Source organism: Arachis hypogaea, chromosome 7, assembly GCF_003086295.3.
Source record: "Arachis hypogaea cultivar Tifrunner chromosome 7, arahy.Tifrunner.gnm2.J5K5, whole genome shotgun sequence".
Classification (NCBI taxonomy): domain Eukaryota; kingdom Viridiplantae; phylum Streptophyta; class Magnoliopsida; order Fabales; family Fabaceae; genus Arachis; species Arachis hypogaea.
In genome coordinates, this window is record NC_092042.1 from 23,878,265 (window position 1) to 23,890,738 (window position 12,474).

At 36.6% G+C, this 12,474-nt stretch overlaps 1 long non-coding RNA gene across 1 annotated transcript; it reads left to right on the forward strand.

Annotated features, from left to right (window-relative positions):
* Positions 1–321: 321 nt before the first annotated feature.
* LOC140174214 (uncharacterized) lies at positions 322–1,038 on the forward strand. Its single transcript, XR_011863453.1, has 2 exons — positions 322–601; positions 697–1,038. It is a non-coding gene; the product is annotated as an uncharacterized lncRNA (long non-coding RNA).
* Positions 1,039–12,474: the final 11,436 nt, after the last annotated feature.

A 12,474-nucleotide genomic window follows, 5' to 3' on the forward strand; every position in this document is an offset into this window, starting at 1 on the left:
TAAGAAAATCAGTAATAATGATAATATATTATACTTATATATTTTATAAGATTTAGTTTTGAAATAAACTGATTAAATATTATGTTATTAAAGTAGTTTTTTGTAAAAAATTAATTTATTTTAAAATAGATTAAATTATTATTTTGGATTTCAAAAAATTCTATTTTTGACAAAATGAATCCTAACATTTATTTTTGACAAAATGTCTCCTAATATTTCTTTTTCATTTGACAAATTGGATTGAACTTTAACAATTGACTTTGGACATTAACGGAGATGCCTATGTGGCACATTAAATACTTACATGGAGGATTAAATATACAGTGTGTGTATGAAATCATCGTCGTCTATAATGGTGAACCCTGAATTCCCAAATTGAAAAATTTGGCTCTGCTCCAAACATTGCCACTGATAGAGAAAGAATGGGTAAGGACTCGTTGTCGACCGAGAACAATGCTTCTATGTACGATAAAAACTACGAGGTACGCAATAGATGAAGGGGAAAACCCTTTCATGGAACTTGCTTCTGCCATGATGAGATTGTAATGCTGAAGTTGAAAACTGTTGCGGATGAAGCTTCTTTCATTGTCCATTTTGGCAGGTATGAAGCTTCTATGGTATTGATTGAAGCATGTTAAGAAAGATGTTATAATTTTTTTACATTATTAAATCGTTTCTCTCTAATTTTTCTGACAGAAAATGAACAAAATGTGAGTATTTTATTTGGGCTGATGAAGTGGAAGAGGAGATTGAAAATTGGAGTCAGTGAAAGGATGAAAGGTTTAGACAAGGACATAAAGATAAGGCATGTAGGTATGAGGTCAAGTATTGTTGAGGAGCATTTGAAGAGGATAGACACCTAGCTACTGGGTATTGTAATTGGGGTTGTTTTGAATGTAGTTGTGAACTTAATTTCATTACTTAATGTTGCAACCAAAAGATATTAGAATTGTAATGGTGCTATTTATCATGATCATTGTTGAACTTGTATTTGTTGTTTCATATGAATGAAAGATTAGTTTATTGTTGCCTACTAAATTTCATTGCTAAACTTGTATTGCGGAATGTAACATAGTTTGCATTAGTAACATAACATTAGAAACATATGTTTTAGGTGAATTTGATACTGTTTTAACAATATATAGATTCGGTAGCGCATAGAGTTTGACAAAATAACAGCAACATGAAAATAAAAACAAAAGACATATATCAAAAGAAATCCTAAACCCAAAGTGTAGATGAAGTTGTAATTCAAAACACACAAAAAACCAATCTAACAAAGACCAAGAACATTTTAGTTTCGTTTGCTATCTAGGACTGAGGCCTTAGGTCCACCTTTTGGTTATTGTCCCAAAGTTGGTGTAGGCATAAATTGCATGAACCTAAATGTTGTTGCACTAATTGCTGCTCTCATTGTTTCAAGACTGACAGTTGGTCTTGTTACTATGATAGAAGGTGTTGTTGGTGCCCTCGATGGTGGTGCTAGAGCCACTGGATTTGTAGGTCTAATTGTGGGTAGCTTGGGTCTTTGTGGTGGTGCAGGTTGTAACACCCCAATTACCCTAAACTTTACCTCTAGCCGTAAGGCAAAGGTTAATAAGAGGTTACGACAATTCTAAGGCTTATACATATTTATATATAGAAAGAAATAATATAATCTAAAAGCCTGATGAAGGAGTGAGCTCAAAAACAGAATTTCATTCACACGAAACTAACGCACAAGATACAAGATATAGGTGCAAGAGAATAGAACAGATGTATAGATATAGTAATATAGACATAGGAAATTTGCCGCAGCTTGCGGAGTTTAAGCCAACTAGTTACAAATAGAGAGATACAGAGTTTTAGGATCAAAACAGCTTATACATCCTATCTCTCAAGTAAGCCTCTAAGGCCATAAAGATAAATATACAAAAGGTGAGAGAATACTATGATGAAAGTAAAACAGAAATAAACAAGGAACAAACCATGCTCCGCTCCATCACCATATCCACAATCTCACTGAAGTAGATTACGACCTGCATCTGAAAAACAACAACAAAGTATGGAATGAGAACTGGAGGTTCTCAGTATGGTAACAGTGCCCAATGATGTAAGATGTAAGGCCCCGGGACGCCGAATGCAATCCTAGAACTCCACATCACATACGGATATTCAAGCTTAATGATATAAATAAATAAAGAACTTAAACCATAAACTGGGTTATCTAACTTAGAGGAGTTCTAACTAATACTTCACACCGCTGTATCCCACAGCCTTCGCCAACATAACCTCCGTGCGATCCCATCGCCACCGCCTACCTAACCTCCTAAGCACCAGTCAAACACAATTAATGCAAGCAAATAAAACACAGATAATATTCATATACAGCAAATAGTTCAAGAAGCAATTAGGCATGTTATACAATTAGGCAAACTCAAGGAAGCAAAGCAAGCAAGCATATAGAGGATGCGTATGATGAATGTCTATCCTATTTGGCTTGTGATATCACTTGTCAGTCTATAAATGCCAACCTGACACATCCTTTCGGATGTAGCTTTTCTGCCACACCCACGGATATAGTGCCGAGCACACTCTACTGACCCACGGATATAGTGTCGGGCACACTTGCATGCATAACCCAAGGATATAGTGCCTGGCACACTCTTGCAGCAGAAAAGATTATCAATCATAATTCAATTCCAGGGACATAATACCCTGCACACAATCATACTTAACCCAAGGATATAGTGTCTGGCACACTTTCTACATTCAACAAGAGCATCATTCCTCTTTAAGTTTTCATCGTACTTAACCCAAAGATATAGTGCCTAGCACACTCTCAACATCCATCAAGATCATCATTTCTCTTTGAGTCCTCGACTCATCACAACCATCATCAATTCATGATTCTCCATTCTGAATCCCTCAGTTCATCACTTTCTTAATTCGTCGTCCGTAATCATCAAGTTCACTACTCTTCCTTCTCTCTCAACTAACTCATCCTCAATAAACCAGAAACCTAAGCCTCCGTTCGCTAAACTTTTAATTAAAAACCCAAATAAACACTCCTAAGATCTTCTCCCATGTTTCAATGCTCAAAGATAAGCCCAAGAGTCTTAAAGTGGTGTTATAGAAGCTTACAACCTTGTCTGGAAGGTGAAATAGTTGAAAACAAAGTTTAAAATTATGAAACAGGGTGTGTGCATTCGCACAGAGGTGTGCGTGCGCACACCCAGGAAGATTTTGAAAGTGTGCGTACGCACAGGGGTGTGCGTATGCACAGGTACTAAAATTTATAAAGTCTGCTCACTCACACAAGCTGTGCGAGCACCCCAACAGACGACCCTTCCCAACTTGTGCTTGTGCACAGGGCTGTGCGTCCGCACAGGTCGTAATATTTCATTGATGTGTGCGCGCACCAGCCGTGCCAGCGCTCAAAATAGTAAGCCTTCCCTTGCGTGTGCATATGCACAGGTCTGTGCGCCCGCATAGGTCTAACTATTCGTAGAGTTGTGCATGCGCACATGGCTGTGCGTCTGCACATATCAGAAAATCCTGAAATTCTGCAACTTTGTGGAATTTTAGATTTTCAACACCAACTTTGAATGATCATAACTCCCTCTACAAAACTTTATTTTTCTCAAACTTTATATCAATTTAAAGAGTTTTCGAAGATCTTTATTTCTAGACAAGTTTCATCAGATTTTGAAAATCGAGGCGAAAGTTATGATCAGACAAAGTTCACCAAAAACCAACTTTTACCCAAAAACCACATAACCTCAATTTTAACCAAAATTCAATCCAATGCAAATTCAATCACATATCAACCATACCAAAACAGTCCAAAATCATACAAACACTACCTTAACCATTTTCTCACTCATATAACCTTCTAAACCATCCAACAATTCTAAATCCAATCTAATTCACATTTTCGAAATTTCCATTAACCTTATTAACATCAACATGACTTCTCACTACTTCCATCATCATTCAACTTTACCACATCCAACTTTAATATCTCAAATTATCAACCCCTTCAACACTCATCAAAATTCAATATACCTCATACCTCAATATCATTATTTAATAACATTTACAAAAATCAATTCATCAAGCATCATCAACCAACCAACTTCAACAACCACTATAAATCCTCATCAATTCCAACAATTTATCACCAAACAATAACTAATATTAATCAACATCATAATACATCATTATCACCAATAATCCTCAACAATCACCTTCATCATACATATACCACAACAACCACATTTCCAATTCAATCCTATCCTATGGGCCACTAGCCTAAGTGTCCATGAACATTATATATTACATAAAGAAAACCAAAACTTTACCTTGGCCGATTCCCAAAACATTCCCAACATCAAAACGAAGCCACCAAGCTTGCTCCAAAGCCTCAATCAACTCCAACAAACACCAAAACTCAATCTAATATCACATATACATACCAACATCAAAACCTAAGATACACAAAATAACTAAACACAAGGGTTTAGTAAAACCTTACCTTACCCAACGTGATTAGGGGTAAAATCCAACATTTACCCGCTACTAGAGATCACCTAAACAAGCAAAACCACAAAACTTGCTCAAGAACTAAACTTAAAAATGCAGAACTGCTAGGGCACAAAACTAGAGAGTGAGGTGTGAGCCCTTACCAGATTTTTTTAGATAGAAAGGAAGATCTTGTCGAGAGCTTTGCGTGGCCACAAACGGCTTGTCAATCGGAGGTCCGTAGCTCAAGTTATGGCTTCCGGAAGGTGATGATGAATAGTACCACCACCTCCCCTCTCTCAATCCACGGCTCTCCTCTCTCAAGTTAGGTCAAAATGAGCTCAAAGCTCATTAATTGAGCTTATATATGTTGGGTCTTGGGCCCGGTTTGGGCCCAGTCCAACCTGTTAGCGTTTTTGGTTTGTTTGGCCCACTTTTGGTCAAAACTTTTAAGATTAGTGTCCGGTTTTCAATTCAAAAATTAGTTTTGTCCTTTTAAAACAATAAACCAATTTTATAAAATCTTATTTTTCTAAAAACACAGCTCCGGATAGACTTAAACCAGTTCTGCTGGTTCACGACTTTTCTCGGTTTTTCTCAGAAAATACATTTTTTGACTCTGAAAAATTCACTGAAACCAAATTTCACCGTTATATTTTCAAATTAAAACTTCTAAATTTTGAATATATTCCAGAAACTATAATTATTTTATTAAAACAGTTTACGTGAAAACGCGGATTCTTACATCCTCCCCTCCTTAAAAAGATTTTCGCCCTCAAAAATCCGAGTTACGCGACATATCCCTATCAAAACGCCCTACCATGTCGATGTTCCCTTTCTCCTTCCGCTGCGTACTCTGATTATCGTCATTACGCATCCAAAGTTTTTCTTAAAATAATTACCAATTTTGTAATACTTTTTGAAACCTTTAAATCAAGTTCCATATAAATGAGTTCATTGTTAAAACTTTTTCAAAAGAGCCAAAAATCGTTTACTCGAAAGTCAACTACTTGAAATCATGGTTGTTCGTAAATAAAAACTTCTTAGTTTAAATTCCTTTCGATAAGATAATTTGGAAACCAAATTCACAAATGAGCATAATCAGAGAACTCACTTTTCTTTTTAAACAATATCCTCCAAACCAAGAATTTCCGATGTAGTTTCAAAACCAAAGAATGCTTTTGTAACATTTCGCAAAGCTGTAAAAACAAGTTCAATCTAAATCAGTTCATTAGGAAAGCTTTTTTAAAAGGATCAAAAATTCATTTGTTCTTAAATCAAAACCTTTCAATTTAAATCTCGTTTTGATAAGATAAATTATAAACCAAATCACAAATCAAGAAAATCGTAAAACTCACTTTCTCTTTAAACCATATTATTCAGACCAAGAGTTTTGATTTAATTTCAAAAGCAAAACATTTAAACCAAAAGTTTTCAAAGCAAATTTGAAAATCATGTTAGCCTTTAAAACCCTTTTCAACATGGTTCAAAACCATACCAGTTTGAAACTGAAAATCATAAGTAAAAATCACAAAAGAAACAGTCGGCACTTCTCCTGCCACCAGTGTTGAGCAGTACTCATCAACCGATATGCCGCCACTCCATGAACTGGTCCCAAACCTAACATCCACAGACTCTTCCACGAGAAACAAAACTCCCACAACTTCTCATAACGTTACACACTTACCGTTTCACCTTCCGTATCCATAAACAGGTCTTAAAGAACTAACGCATTGCATTACTATACCTAAAGATCGCACGTGACATCAAAATAATTCTCGAGTTTACTCAGACAGATAAAAGATTTTGAAAAAGAAGGACAAACAACAAGGATAATCTCCGTAAGAGTTTTGAGAGAACTACTGAATCTACAAGTAAACAAGGATGTACAATTGATGAAGAGTATTGGAAAGAAATTCAGTTTAACAACCTCAAGGATGACTCCTGAATCAGAGATAACCGATAGGAACACAAAAAGGATAAGCAAGGCAGTAGTTTGGAACTAAATCAAGTTGAGTTAACAAGTATGAAATCATAGAAGAAGGTTAACTAAAACTAGTGATGACACTCTCAAGGTTTAAAATTTATGATTAAGTACACATAATACATTTGAATACATAAAAAAATGAAAAACTGTAAGAAGATCATCTCATGTGCTAAAAGAAAGGTATGTAACTCGCATTTCACAGAAGGGTGACAGAAACATATATCAAAACTGCAATATGGTTAAAAAAAACTAAATTGCATTTTGTCTAAATAGTTTGCAAGTAAAAGAGTGAATAGGTGAGGTTTGAAAAATGAAAGTCATTTGGGTTAAGGCCAAAACAATTTTTCGAAAATCCTGAAAGACATTTAGGTATTCAATCAGATAAAGGTATACACTGATATTGTGGCAAGGTTGTAAGAAAATCAAAAGTTTGTCCAGGAATTTAAATTCAAACAAGCGTGTATGAAATTTTATAGCAAATATGGAACAAGTTAAACTTTATTTAGAAAAGGAAACTCCGTGGTAAAATTTTGCTTAGCAGTCGGTTTCAAAACTTTATTTAAAATAGTGCATGCCAACTTCAAAACAACTTTGTCAATTTAAAAAATAGCTATGGATGCAGCTTAAGCAAGAAAAATTGATTCAGCTTTCTTAAAAAAAGAATCCAAAGCTTGCTTTAAAAGTTCACATCAAAACTCCAAGGATACACTTGAAATTGCCATCACATAAGAACATTAAAGAATATTAAGATGTACTAAAAAGAAATCAGACCAAACAAGAAAAGATCTTAAATTAAGGGAGTTCAAACAAGATCCACGAAGCATGGGATACCAAACAAGCTTCCCATTAGTCCAAAAGAATGCAACACTCGTCAAGAAAGACAACTCAATCGACAGTGAAGTTTCAAGAAGGAACCTTTGACTAAAAAAGGACAATTAAGAGGACAAATAACACACTAGATAGAAACAAATCCAAGCTAACTTAGAGGAGTACGAAATTCACAAGAGAAAAAAAACTGAGACTACTGGTGGTGTTCATAAAAAAAAAATTAGTTAAAAACAAAAGCTTAAAGAACTAGCCCGTACTTGAGAGGAAAGGTATGAACCAAATATTTTCAAAAGAACAACAAATGCATAAATAATGCATCAAGATAAATTAAAGTCAATTTGTCAAACGAAAACTAACTAGAATAAAAGCGAAAAGCCTTTCCTTTAAGAATTTAAAAATACCTAAGTACATAATTGGTGGACGAAATTGTGATCCTTTTTTCTTGTAATTGGATTTTAGAAATTGGCACGAGTGAACACAACTCCGTTCAACTAACCAGCAAGTGTACTGGGTCGTCCAAGTAATACCTTACGTGAGTAAGGGTCGAATCCACAGAGATTATTGGTTTGAAGCAATCAATATTTATTTTATTAATCTTAGTCAGGATGTCAATAGGATTATTTGGATTAAAAGTGAAATTACTGGATTTGATAAAAGAGGGAACAATGTTACTTTGATTTGCAGCACTGGGGAATATGTTGGAGTTTTGGAGATGCTTTGTCCTCTGACTTCAACTCTTCCTTGAAATCCTCTTTCTCACACGCAAGTTCTTTCCATGGCAAGCTCTATGTAGGGCGTCACCGTTGTCAGTGGCTACTTCCCATCCTCGCAGTGAAAACTATGCTCACGCACTCTGTCACAGTACGGCTAATCACCGGTTGGTTCCCGCTCCTACTGGAATAGAATCACTCTTTTGCGTCTGTCACTAACGTCCAGCAGGTTAAAGTTTGAAGCACGTCACAGTCATTCAATCTCAGAATCCTACTCGGAATACCACAGACAAGGTTTAGACTTTCCGGATTCTCATGAATGCTGCCATCAATCCGGCTTATACCACGAAGATTCTGTTGGGGAATCTAAGAGATATTCATTCAATCTGATGTAGAACGGAGGTGGTTGTCAGGCACACGTTCATGGGTTGAGGAAGGTGATGAGTGTCACGGATCATCACCTCCTTCACAGTTAAGCGCGAATAAACATCTTGGATAAGAACAAGCGTGTTTGAATGGAGAACAAAGGAATTGTATTAAATCATCGAGACGCTGCAGAGCTCCTCACCCCCAACAATGGAGTTTAGAGACTCATTCCGTCAAAGAGTATGTAATTCAGATCTGAAAATGTCATCAGGTACAAGAAAATGTCTGTAAAAGTTGTTTAAATAATAAACTAGTACCCTAGGTTTACAGAAAATGAATAAACTAAGATAATTGGTGCAGAAATCCACTTCTGGGGCCCACTTGGTGTGTGCTGGGGCTGAGACTAAAGCTTTCCACGTGTAGAGGCCTTTCTTGGCGTCAAACTTCAGGTTATGACGTGTTTTGGGCGTTCAACTCCGGATAATGACGTTTTTCTGGCGTTTAACTCCAGACAGCAGCATGAACTTGGCGTTTAACGCCAAGTTACGTCGTCTATCCTTGCGCAAAGTATGGACTATTATATATTGCTGGAAAGCCCTGGATGTCTACTTTCCAACGCCGTTGAGAGCGCGCCAATTGGACTCCTGTAGCTCCAGAAAATCCATTTCGAGTGCAGGGAGGTCAGGATCCAACAGCATCAGCAGTCCTTTTTCAGCCTAAGTCAGATTTTTGCTCAGCTCCCTCAATTTCAGCCAAAAAATACCTGAAATCACAGAAAAACACACAAACTCATAGTAAAGTCCAGAAATATGATTTTTGCCTAAAAACTAATAATATTCTACTAAAAATTAACTGAAACATGCTAAAATCTACATGAAATTACCCCCAAAAAGCGTATAAAATATCCGCTCATCACAACACCAAACTTAAACTGTTACTTGTCCTCAAGCAACTAGATGAATAAAATAGGTTCTAACAGAAATAAAGAAATAATAATATTCTCGAGTTCTAAATGAGGCTCAGATTCTTATTAGATGAGCGGGGCTTGTAGCTTTTTGTCTCTGAATAGTTTTGGCATCTCCCTGTATCTTTAAATTTTCAGAATGATTGGCATCCTTAGGAACTCAGAATTCAGATAGTATTGTTGACTCTCCTAGTGTAGTATGTTGATTCTTGAACACAGTCATTTTATGAGTCTTGGCTGTGGCCCTAAGCACTTTGTCTTCCAGTATTACCACCGGATACATAAATGCCACAGACACATAACTGGGTGAACCTTTTCAGATTATGACTCAGCTTTGCTAGAGTCCCCAGTCAGTGGTGTCCAGAGCTCTTAAGCACACTCTTTTGCTTTGGATCACGACTTTAACCACTCAGTCTCAAGCTTTTCACTTGGACCTTCATGACACAAGCACATGGTTAGGGACAGCTTGGTTTAGCCGCTTAGGCCTGGATTTTATTTCCTTGGGCCCTCCTATCCATTGATGCTCAAAGCCTTGGATCCTTTTTACTCTTGGCTAGTGCCCATGGCTTGTGAATATTGTGTTTTTTTTTTGACTGCTTTTTCTTGCTTCAAGAATCGATTTCATGATCTTTCAGATCATCAACAATATTTTTCATGTTCCTCATTCTTTCAGGAGCTAATATTCATCAAATTCAAAGTACATATTATGCACTGTTCAAGCATTCATTCAGAGAACAAAAAGTATTGCCACCACATATAATTAATTATAAATTTTATTATTAAGAACTCGAAAAATATAAATTACTTCTTTATTCTAAAAGAAAATCTACTACTTTATTCATGCCTAATGATGATGAGAAAAATAAATTATAGCTTAATTGGAAATAAAATCAAAATAGACATCCTAATTACTACTAAATATCTTCTAAGGTCAATTTCTAAAAGGAATAATTATCCCTAAGTTAAAACAGAAAAATTGGAACTCAGCAACCTGTTGTTTTGAGGAGTGGATGCTCCTCTAATTCTTTGGGGTGTGGTTCAAGGATTAATTTTTGGCGCTTCAGCTCCCTTAGGTCACGCCCTTGCTCCTCCTGTTCCTTGAGCAGTTTGCAAATCATGCTACCTTGATTATTCTGTTCTTCCTTTATTTGATCCATAGCTTCTTGCAATCTGGAAATAGAAGCCTCAAGCTGTTCCCAATATTCGAATTGGGGCAGTTCTGGGAGGGCTTCTTGTGCTCTCCTTCTGGCAGAATCCTCTTGTTGCTGTTGCCTGACCATTGATGTTCCAGTAATGGGCTTTTCAATTAGGATATATTCAGTTATTCCCATCTTTACTCCAGCATCTTTGCAAAGCATAGAAACTAGGCTTGGATAAGCTAATTTAGCGTCCTTAGAATTCCTGTTTGCTATTTTATATAGCTCACAGGAGATCAGCTGATGGACTTCCACTTCTTTTTCCAACATGATGCAGTGAATCATGACAGCTCTTTTGATGGTAACTTCAGAATGGTTGCTGGTGGGCAATATGGAACGACAAATAAAATCCAGCCAGCCTCTGGCTACTGGTTTTAGATCTTCTCTTTTGAGTTGAACTGGGATGCCAGTTGTACTGGTAGTCCACTTGGCTCCAGGGATGCATATATCCTCCAGAACCTTGTCCAACCCTTTATTGACCCTCATCATTCTCCTATTAAAGGAGTCTGGGTCATCTTTCAGTTGAGGGATCTTGAATATCTCCCTGATCCTGTCAGAATTGGTATGAATGATTTTTCCTCTGACCAATGTCTTATGGTCAAAGATAGCAGCTCCAATGATTCTTTGCCTTTCTGTTTGCCATAGATTAGCATAAAATTCCTGAACCATGTTCTTCCCCACTTTCGTTTCAGGATTGGCCAGAATTTCCCAATTCCTGTTTCGAATTTGCTCTTGGATCTCCGGATATTCATCTTCTTTCAGATCAAATCTGACTTCCGGGATCACTGATCTGTGACTCATTATCTTGTAGTAATGGTCTGAATGTTCTTTAGTTAAGAACTTCCCTTGATTCCAAAGTGGCTTTGGAGCGCTTTCTTTCTTCCCTCTTGGGGCGGTTTGCTTTCCTTTAGGAGCCATGATCTTAAGTGAGTGTGTTTTTGTGATCACGGATAAGCACACCAAACTTAGAGTTTTGCTTGTCCTCAAGCAAAGGAGAAGAAAGAAGAGGGATAGAAGGAGAGCAATTGTGGAATGGTGATGGTGAGGGGACGCCGAACACAATATATAGGGAGGGGGGTGGGGAATTTTCGAAAAAAATAAGAAAGAGATAAAATAGAAGATATGATTTTAAAAAATATGATTAGAAAAAGATATAATTTTGAAAAGAAAAAGATATGAATTATAATTTAAAAGATAGATTTGAAATTTAATTTTGAAAAAGATTCTAAAAGATAATTGATGTGTTGAAAACAAATTTGAAAAGATGATGGATTGAATTGGAAAGCCATTTTTGGGTTAAGATAAATCTAAAACATCTGCAATCATTGGATTTTAGAATTTAGGATAAAAACTTTTGGAATTGAAAGTGATAATTTAAAATATGTTTATGCAAGAAATCATGAATTGAAACATAAAAATTTTGAAAAAATTGCAAAGGAAAACGAAATTGTACCTCCTCCCACCATCCTGGCGTTAAACGCCCATATGGTGCATGGTTTGGGCGTTTAACGCCCAAATGTTGCTTCTCCTGGGCGTTCAACGCCCATGTGATGCTTCTTTCTGGCGTTGAACGCCAGGAAGTCCTTCTTTACTGGGCGTTTTTCTAAACGCCCAGAATGCTAGCAGATTGGCATTAAACGCCCAGAAGGTGCATCTTTCTGGCGTTTAACGCCCAGAAGATGCTCCTTTCTGGCGTTTAACGCCCAGAAGGCTACCCTTACTGGCGTTAAACGCCCAGTGGGTGCTTCTTTTGGGCGTTTAACGCCCAAATTGTTTCTTACTGGCTTTTTCATGCCAGTGAGCTTCCAAATTTCTCTGTAACTCTTGGGACTTCAGTAAATTTGCTATTTCACCTTTGAAGATACTTAGACCTAAACCTGTAAAAAAAGAAAATTTATTTAATTAGTAAATAAACTTTGT